The sequence below is a fragment of the Simochromis diagramma genome, unplaced genomic scaffold (assembly GCF_900408965.1).
Source record: "Simochromis diagramma unplaced genomic scaffold, fSimDia1.1 OVJJ01000463.1, whole genome shotgun sequence".
NCBI classification, from domain to species: domain Eukaryota; kingdom Metazoa; phylum Chordata; class Actinopteri; order Cichliformes; family Cichlidae; genus Simochromis; species Simochromis diagramma.
Window position 1 is genome coordinate 305,063 of NW_024386941.1, and position 9,447 is coordinate 314,509.

Consider the following 9,447-nt stretch of genomic DNA (forward strand, 5'->3'; position numbering starts at 1 on the left):
CATGAAGAACACTGGACACTTAACCACACTTAAACTTTTACTTTTTATCTCCAATAGACATGTTGTCAAAGTTTAACACTCAGAACATGGAGTCAGAAAATAATACTAAAATGTATTATTACTATGATTACCTTTGACTACAACTCTTGTTTGCAAGCAGCATATTGATCTTGAAGGACGTGCTGCTTACTTGTGTAAAAACAGGGAAATATAAAAAGTCTTTACTAATTTGTACCAACGTGAGAGAAAAATGGAGCTGAAACCAGAGTGTTTGCAGACACACAGATAATGAGGAGATATTAGATACAGACAAAAAGTGGTGTGTGTGTGTGTGTGTGTGTGTGTGTGTGTGTGTGTGTGTACTAAGGCAAGATTAAAAGATTACATAACTGCCTCAGTACTTATGGACCTTATAAGTCCTTACAAACTCTGTCTTTACTCGGTTTTCACTCATTTCAGTAATCATCATGCTTACATATGTCACAGCAGTATAATTAACTGTCTGCGGATGAATTGCTGCACTGGTGCTCATGAACAGCTTTGTTGTTCAGACTGTTATCACACACATGCAATCAGTGGAGGAGAAATACCATATGCATGATTCATGCAGGTATGATGCAGAGTCTGCTGCAGAAAAAAAGATTTCTTTTTCTTTAAATTTCATTAAACACGACTTTATCTTGTTGATTCTTGGGCATGCGGCTGGATGTTCTGGCTTCGACCTTTTCTTTGTCGGGGGTGGGGCTTCTGCCGGGTACCGGCTGGTTCTTGGGCACCTGGAGCACTGGGACTCTGATCTCAGGTGGGAACAATACAAAGCAAACACAGCCTATGTTTTACCTGATGGGGTACAATGTTGCTGTTGAGGGGTTGCTGGAGCTCCTGCTGCTGATAGTGCTGGAGGGCAGGGCTGTGTTGATCTGAGACTGCAGACATTAAAAAGTCCATAAGTCTGATTAAAGTCTGACTAAACAAGTGGCATGAGATAACAATAAAATGCAAAGAAATGCAATGGTAGGCTAAGAATGTAACACAAAAATACACACACGCACATGAAGTGAGATACTTTCTCCAGAACACTGCAAATACAGTGGCCACAAGTTTGGTTCATGGTGCTGATCCAGAATCCTTCCCTTACTATTTATTTCTAGTGCTATAATAATAAAGTAATAAGAATAAAAAAATAAAGTGATAAATATTTTTTTAAAAAGTATTTATGATGATTTAAGTTGTTTGACTAATCACTCTGTGCAAAGAAAGATTATTAAATGTTTAAACTGTAGAGATGTAATAATTTTGCTGCTTTAAAATCGGCACTTTGTTATATTTGAAATGTTGAATTTGAAATCTAATATAATCTTTTTCTTAATGCATTTTCTTTAAAACACAGTGAATGTTTTTAATATAATAATTCTAATAATCTACATTGAATGTGAAGATGCATACAGTAGAGTTTTTAACTGTTTCTGGGGTTTTTTTTCTTTTTGTGTGATTTTAGATATTGTGTTGATGGTATTTTACCCTGCTGTCATCTGTAGGGTTTCCTGGGAGCAGCTGGTGTGTTCACTGGGTGTAGTCGGGTTTTTGGTGGTACCTGGTGAGATTTTTGGCATATGATGGAGTTAGTGAGTTTAATGCAACAGTGCTCCACACTGTGCTGCAACCTCTGTCTGTCCCATTGTCCACCTGATCTTTGTTTGGACCAACGTTTGTTTTGTTTCTTTTTTGCTTGTTACGGTGCTTGAACAGGAGATTTCTGACTGCTGTTGTCTTCATTTTAAAAGAGTGGTCACGGGTTTGCAGGGACACTTAAATATGCTTTAACCTGTTTGTTGTGTCCCAGCTCACTACTGATTTATTTTCATATGAAATCAACATGAAACAAAGATAACCATGAGGTAGGGAGGGGGGGGGTGAAGCCCACTTTAAGGTCTGATGTGTTGCGTATTTCCTGTCAGCTCAAAGCAGTCTGACGATTCTGCTCTGACATCGACATTTTCACCCAAATAAGTAACACTGACTGGATGTTTTCTCTTTTACAGGTCACTGAAACAAACATTCCAGATGTTTTACCAGCTGAAATAAGGGAACAGGCCTCACCTGGACATGAAACTGATGCTCAGTCAGGTGATACTCACCCACGAGCCTCAACTCTTGCGGCCTGGTACCAAACGACTCACGGACTAGTACCGGTCCGTGGCCCGGGGGTTGGGGACCTGTCCTAGAGTACATTCACTAATCTTCCATCCAGTTTGTGACATGAGAAACAGGACCAGAAACTACTTGGACTGGTTTCATGTGCCTAATCTTTTACCCACAAAGAAAGCATCAGTACACTATTAGTACATCTCAGAGACAACTTCTTTCTCAGGAAGTCACATGACGAGTAATAGATTACATCGCTCACAGTATCTGACCAACAAGCTGCTGTGGAAAGTCAATGGGTTAAATGCAGAGAGGAATTTCCCCACGGGGATGAATAAAGTATATGTTATTACATTATTATTATTAATACCAAGAATTTAGAAGGAAATGTTTTAATCTGATTAAAACTGTCACACTAATCTTTGTATTTTTTAAATTTGGTCTCACTTTAGCAAACACATCAGATATTCTCTTAAACATGCAGATTTGTTTATTCCTTTTAAAAAAAATGTGTATGTTTGTCTGTAAAAACAGGCACAGAGATGATGTTACAAATCCTTTTTGGGACATTTTCTTAGAATAATGAAATATGAGTAAGTTTGAAAATAATTGAGAAAGAATCTCAGTTTGATGAGCCTCGGTTTAAAATGTAACTCAAAAGGAGACCTTTCATATGCTATAACTTGTTTGAAGCAGCCATCTATCGTCATATGACCCTTAAAAGTTTACTGAAAATACACTTTTTGACGTTTTTTTCCAGTGAATTATCTTTTGGTGTCCCTGGAACTTGAACCTAGCTTTTTCTGTTTTTTTATGATTTCATGGTCTGTTTGGGTTTTCAGAAAGGATTTATGTTTTGCTCTTTAGTTTTCTAATTAATCAGTTGTTCCTTTTTGGTTTTCAGTTTTGTCTTTTCATGGCTTAAGCCCTTGCCTAGCTCTTGTTTGTAGGTTTGTTAGTCGCTGCGGCATAGGAATAACAGACCCGACCACATACTTTTCTCCCAGTGAAAATGTTTCTTCCTGAATTTAAGGGGCCCGGGTGGAAGTACAAAGAGTCAGCATTGCAGGTAAAGGCGACATGGGAGGAGGGAGTCCAAGGGGTCCGGGTGAGAAGTGATCCAGAGACTCCAGAATGTACGTGGTCCAACAGCTCTGGCAGGGAGGCAGGCAAGTGAAGTGCTACGATATGTAACCTGACAGCAGAAAACTTGCATCCAGACAGAGGTGAGTATTGTTCCGTCTGTGAAGCATGATGACCAGGCAGGTAAACGAGTTAGCTGAAGATCTGGCAGAGGTCTGTTGTGAGTGCTGGTGTTAAATGCTGGAGACTGCTTGATTGCTGTCAGGTGTGAAGGCTGATTGAACTCATCACAGTGTACTGTTATTTCTCAACAAATCAGCTGATCCTGAGGTTTCAGATTTCCTAAGTATATATGGAATGACCCTCCCTGGTTTATGCTGGTTTGGGGTTCAAAGGAGTTCAGCTTTAGGATCAGTGTCTCTGAGATTTAGAAGCTTTTGATAAAATGTCAGCTTTTCTTGTTTGAGCTGTAAAAGGTTTTGTAACATCCACACATTAAGCAGACAGAGCGCTTGATACTGAGCCCAATGCTTCAGTGTTCCTTGATGATGTGATAAAGAAGTGGCGTTCCTCCTCCAACCACAAACAGGAAGCTGATGAAGCGAGCAGTGTCAGTGCTTGTACGACACTCACCAGGAGACCTCTGAGCAGGATGGCTGCAGTCGCACAGCTCTGCTTCTCCCTGCTGTTCACTCTCATCAGCAACATTCATGCAGAAGAAATTATCGCCATAATCAAGGAAGGAAGCTTTTTTCAATTCAAGCTCCCAGATCACAACAGCTCCTGCAAAACCTCCAAACATGTTGGTGAAGATACTCTGGTCCTGTGGAACATTTCTCACTTTGGGAAGAGAGTCCCCACATTACATGAAGATGTGACAGGACGAGTCTTATATTCAGCATTAAATGGTTCTTCTTCATTTACTCTCCATAAGCTGACCCACTCAGACTCTGGACTGTACCAAGATGTGTGCTGGACTCAGGGCAACGTGACATATGAGAGAAACATCAACCTGACTGTGTGTAAGACAGTAAGTAATAAAATGAGGGATATTACAAGTCTTGAAGCAATACTGAATGAACAATGTAAGGGAGCAGGCAACAAACTAACGGCCCAGTGGATCAATTATGAATTGACAAATTTGGATGACATATATACAGGAACTTCCAGGATCAGTTTGACTTTGGGGAAGAATGCTGCAAGGCTACGTTTCCAGGAGCTGACCAACATGTCAACTCTTCATGTGTCTAACTTCATAGTCCACACATTTTACATCTGCCTGGTTATGAAGCAACAGCAGTGTGTGAGCGGTAACTCTGTACGAGTGTCCACACAACCAAACACAATCTATCACTCGATGGGCGAGACAGTGGTGCTGCAGTGTCCCTTCATTGATGATCAGCCCCCGATTTGGCGGAAGTTTGACGCTCACACCAAAACTTACAGAGAAATCAGTCGAAACTACTCGTTGGTGTTTCCATCACTGATGTTAAAGAATTCAGGTTGGTACACCTGTCAAAGTCAAACCTTAAAAAAGCGGTACCAGCTTATAGTGTGCCCCAAATTTGGTCCACCTGCGGTAGGGGTCTTCTCAGAGGGAGATAATGTCACCGTCAGATGTTCAGCGAAGAGTGGACAGTTTACGAATCTTTTCTGGTTTATGAAGTCGATCCAAACAGAAGGCAAAATTGTTCAAATTCCACAAAACAGAATGAAACTGTCAGATAAAGGCATGACAATCTCTAATGTCTCACTGGAAGATGCAGGAGAGTATTGGTGTGCAGTTTTAGAGTCATATGGTCCGTGTGTGTCAGCAGAAAAAACAGTTCTGATCTACAGAGAGCCCTTTGGGGTTTACTCGACCTTCTACACAGTCAGGTGGATACTGCTCAGCGGTCTGCAGGTGATGCTTTGTGTTGTTGTGGTCTGTGTGACACAGAAAACCAGGAGAGGAGAGCAGCTTTCAGCTCAGACACACACTTAGTATGCTTATTATTATTATTATTGTTATTATTATTATATTATTATTATTATTATTACATGTTATGTCTCTCACATGATTATATTTTTTTAAACATTTTGCCTTATTTTAATCCTTTGACTTATATCTAAGATAAATATGTTATTTGTGCTCATATTTCATTTAAAAGGTAATTCTAAAGTGTATTTTTTTTTGTTTTATATGATTTTAATTTATAATCTTATCCATTCTATCAGTCAGTGATCAGGTAGATCTAGGATAAATTTATTAGTTCTTCACTCTGATGTGAATCATTATCATATCTCCCGGAAAATGTATTTTGTTATTGTTTTGGTGCACGCCCAATCATCCAGTAAAGTACATCCCAAAAAGTTGATTCTGCTCATCTGGAAACGTTTCGTCACTCATCCAAGTGACTTCTTCAGTCTCAGCTGACTGCAGGTTTCCCCAACCTTATAAACAGTACAATTGCACATGACTGAAACTAGCACCACTGAATGAACAATGGGCTATGAGGTCAGTTCCTTGATCATTAATATGCAAATTGTCATGATTATTGATCAACAACCACTAATTTGCTCAATGGCCATGAGTACCCTTCACAGAGAGTTGGGAAATTGCTGCAATTGTTGTGGATTTTATTATGATATATACATATACCTGTATACACTGGACATATAATCATAAATACTCACATATATACTTTGCATATAATATCTATATATACTCTGTAATATATCTATATTATTGCTCATATATATTTTGTAATATATCTATATTATGGCTAAAGCACTTCTGGATGGATGCAAACGCATTTCGTTGCCTTGTACTTGTGACATGTGCAATGATAATAAAGTTGAATTCTATTCTATTCTATTGTAATCATATATACTCATATACACTACATATACCTACACCATTTTATAAGTGTTTTAACCTACATGTTTAAATCACAAGATGCATATATTTAGGTCCTATATTATCTACAATTATATTAATAAAGTCTGTGTCTTTTGTTGCATGAGCCTGTTGATCCATAGTGTTTGAAATGTAATAATTAGGATCAATGAGTAACCTTTGGTCATGTTATTGCCAACAGTGATCAGTCCAAACACAGGGTTAAATAAACTTCGTCCTGCTAAAGATGAAACTGGGACTCTCTCATGTGTTGGTTTTGACATCATCCTCTTGTAAAAAAGTTGCACATTTTCCAGCAAGTTTTTCTTCTTTTTTTCATCATCTTTGTGCCTGTTTTTACTGACTAAATATAAAAAAATTAAAGGTTTAAAAATAAAGCAGCAAGTCTTCATGTTTAAGAGAATATCTGATCTGTTTGTTTGAGTGTGTCCAAAAAATAGAAATATAAAGATTAGTGTGACAGTTTTAATCAGAACCTCAGATGAAAACATTTCCTTCTAAATTCTCAGTTTTCACTTATCAGCTTTCAGTCAAACATCTTTCATCTCTGTGTCTAAAAAAAGACTTTCCACAGCAGCTGGTTGGTCAGATACTGTGAGAGCTGTAATCTATTACTCTTCCTGTGACTGTGAGAAAGAAAGTGTCTCTGAGATGTACTAATAATGTACTGATGCTTTCTTTATGGGTAAAAGATGAGGCGCATGAAACCGGTCCAAGTAGTTTCTGGTCCTGTTTCTCTTTTCACGTCACAAACTGGATGGAAGATTAGTGAATGTACTCTAGGACAGTTTGGTTCATGTGCTCAGTGTCAGACAGGTGACGTCAGCTTCATGTGGTTCTTTTGCTTCTTGCAGTTTAGTATCTACAGCAACAACAGAAAACACTAATCACACAAACAGACTCACACAGACACACAAGGACCGAGTCAGTCCAGTCATAGTGTCTTCAGATCGCTTCAGCCTTCATCTCCCTGATGTTCGCTGACCATGAACCCAAGCACGGCTCCCCTGCTGTGTAGCTCCTCCTGTCACGGTCCTGGATCTGTCACCCATCCTTTTGTGTTTTTGAATTATTAATAATCTTTGATTTCATTGTTATTTAGTTTCCAGTCTCTTGATTTCTGTGTCTGTGCTTCCCCTACGTTCCTTAGGTCACATTTAGTAAAGTTATGTTTTCGTGTCTGTACTTCTCATTGTTTCAGTGTCAGGTTTGTGTCATGTTTCCTGTTTTACTTTGACAATCTCGTGTGCTATGTTTGTGTTTTCAGTTTTGCTTCCCCTGATTTTGTGTGATTTCTCCCAGCCCTCCTCCTGTGTCTCATTCGCTCGTTACCCCTGTGTGTTTTAAGCCCTTTATCTGTGTGGATCATCTGTGTATCACCTGCTGCATTTCTCCGTGTTCCAGGTTTCATGGTTTGTGTTTCATGTCTCTGACTGTCAGGTTTTTAGTTCCTTTGTATTGCTTCTATAGATGCTCCCAGTTTAGGTTTAGTTTAGTTCTTAGTCACTGTCTGCTTGCATTCTGTTCCTGTTATATCGAACAGCCCTAGTTACTCTATTGAGAAAACTGACCAGGAAGTGAATTCCCATTTGCTCCTTTTAAATCCACGCATCTGCCAAATTGCTCTACATGAATGATATGACCTGATGTGATGAAGTCCACAAGGCTTGGCATGTTTGTTGGTATGGCCAAATTGATGAAATTGAGACTTGTCATCTATTTCCCCGAGTCATGCCTGTGCCACATCGAGTCTGCAGCTCAGAGAGTAAAACGGCCTCTGTTTCTACTCTGGTCGAAAGAATCCACGCTTCGTACTGATGTCCACAATTCTTTTATTCCTCTCACAATCATGGAGCACTGTGAAAACTAGAAACAAGTAAAATAATATCAATAGCACATATGATATTCATCTCAGCCACTTATTTCCTTTCACAAAGTGCACAAGTGTTAAACAAATAACAGCATAATGATTTTTACCGTGTACGCCTTGTAAAACCAGCAGTAGAAAAGTTGTACATTGCGAAAAGTCCGCCGTGTTACCTTCTGTCTTGTCTCTCCCGCGCACAACTTCCGGTTCCCGCAACTCACAGGAAGTGACTACTTCACAATAATATTTTAACAGAAACATTTTTTATATAAGAAGGATATATCACTGGATTCATAGATTATCTTTTCCTACTGCAAATGTACACAAGCATGAGAAGCAAATAAAGAAAACAAATAGAAAACAATAACGATCTCAGATTCACTTTGGTGTTGTCATGGCAACCCACACAAACATTTCAGCGTCAGCTACAGCCTCCATTTAAAATGAATCCAGTTTCAAATTCAAATTCAAATTTTATTTGTCACGTACACAGTCATACACAGTACGATATGCAGTGAAATGCTTAGACAACTGCTCTCGACCTAAAGGAAAAAAAAAGGAAAAGGCTATGAATAAGATAGGAAATAAATATGAAAAATTAATAAGGGTAAATTTAACTAGGAAGGAATAAAATATAAATTAAGGTTAAAAATGAAATAACTGCACAACACAAATTAGAATGAAGGGTAAATTTAACTGGGAAAGAATAAGATAAAAATATAAATTAAAGTTGAAATAAAAACTGTACAACAAAATACACAATACACAGTATAGAACTATATAAGAATGTATGAAGAAATATAAATAAATAAATATATACACAATAACAGCAGCTGTACAAGTATTACCAGCGCAGATATGCTGCAGGACCGGATGCGCTGTCTACACCGGCTTCTCTCTTACCCTTTACCCGCCCCTGTTGCTTGTCTTGTGTTTCTATGGTGTATTGATAGTCATGTGCTTTTGTGCTGAGGTGTTTTTTCTGTTATCAAACTGTTCTCCCACTAGGAGCTCAGTCTGAGTGGAGTTTTTTTCTCCTCCTCTTACCTCATGTAGTGTATTTTCGTTGGTTTTTTTTCCCTATCAGCCTACCTTTCTGACATGTCTCCTCAATGTGATGTTTGTGTAAAGTTGGTCAGAAGGTTCCTTTGTAAGTGTGCATGCGCCATTAGCGTGCTGCCTGCTGTAACCCTAATTTCCCTCGGGATTAATAAAGTATTCTGATTCTGATTCTGATTAACTGGAAATGAAGAATATAGTGACCAGTGTTATGCAATCCACTTTATGTCTTGTGCAGTGCAAATACGCTTAAGTGATTTAAGTGATGAAGTGAAAACAATGTCCAGAATGTCCAGTGTGTGTGTAAGAACTGTATGTGTGGGTCAGTACTGTGTGGTGGTGTGATTGAGAGACCGTATCGCCTGCGGGAAGAAGCTCCTCCTCAGTCTCTCTG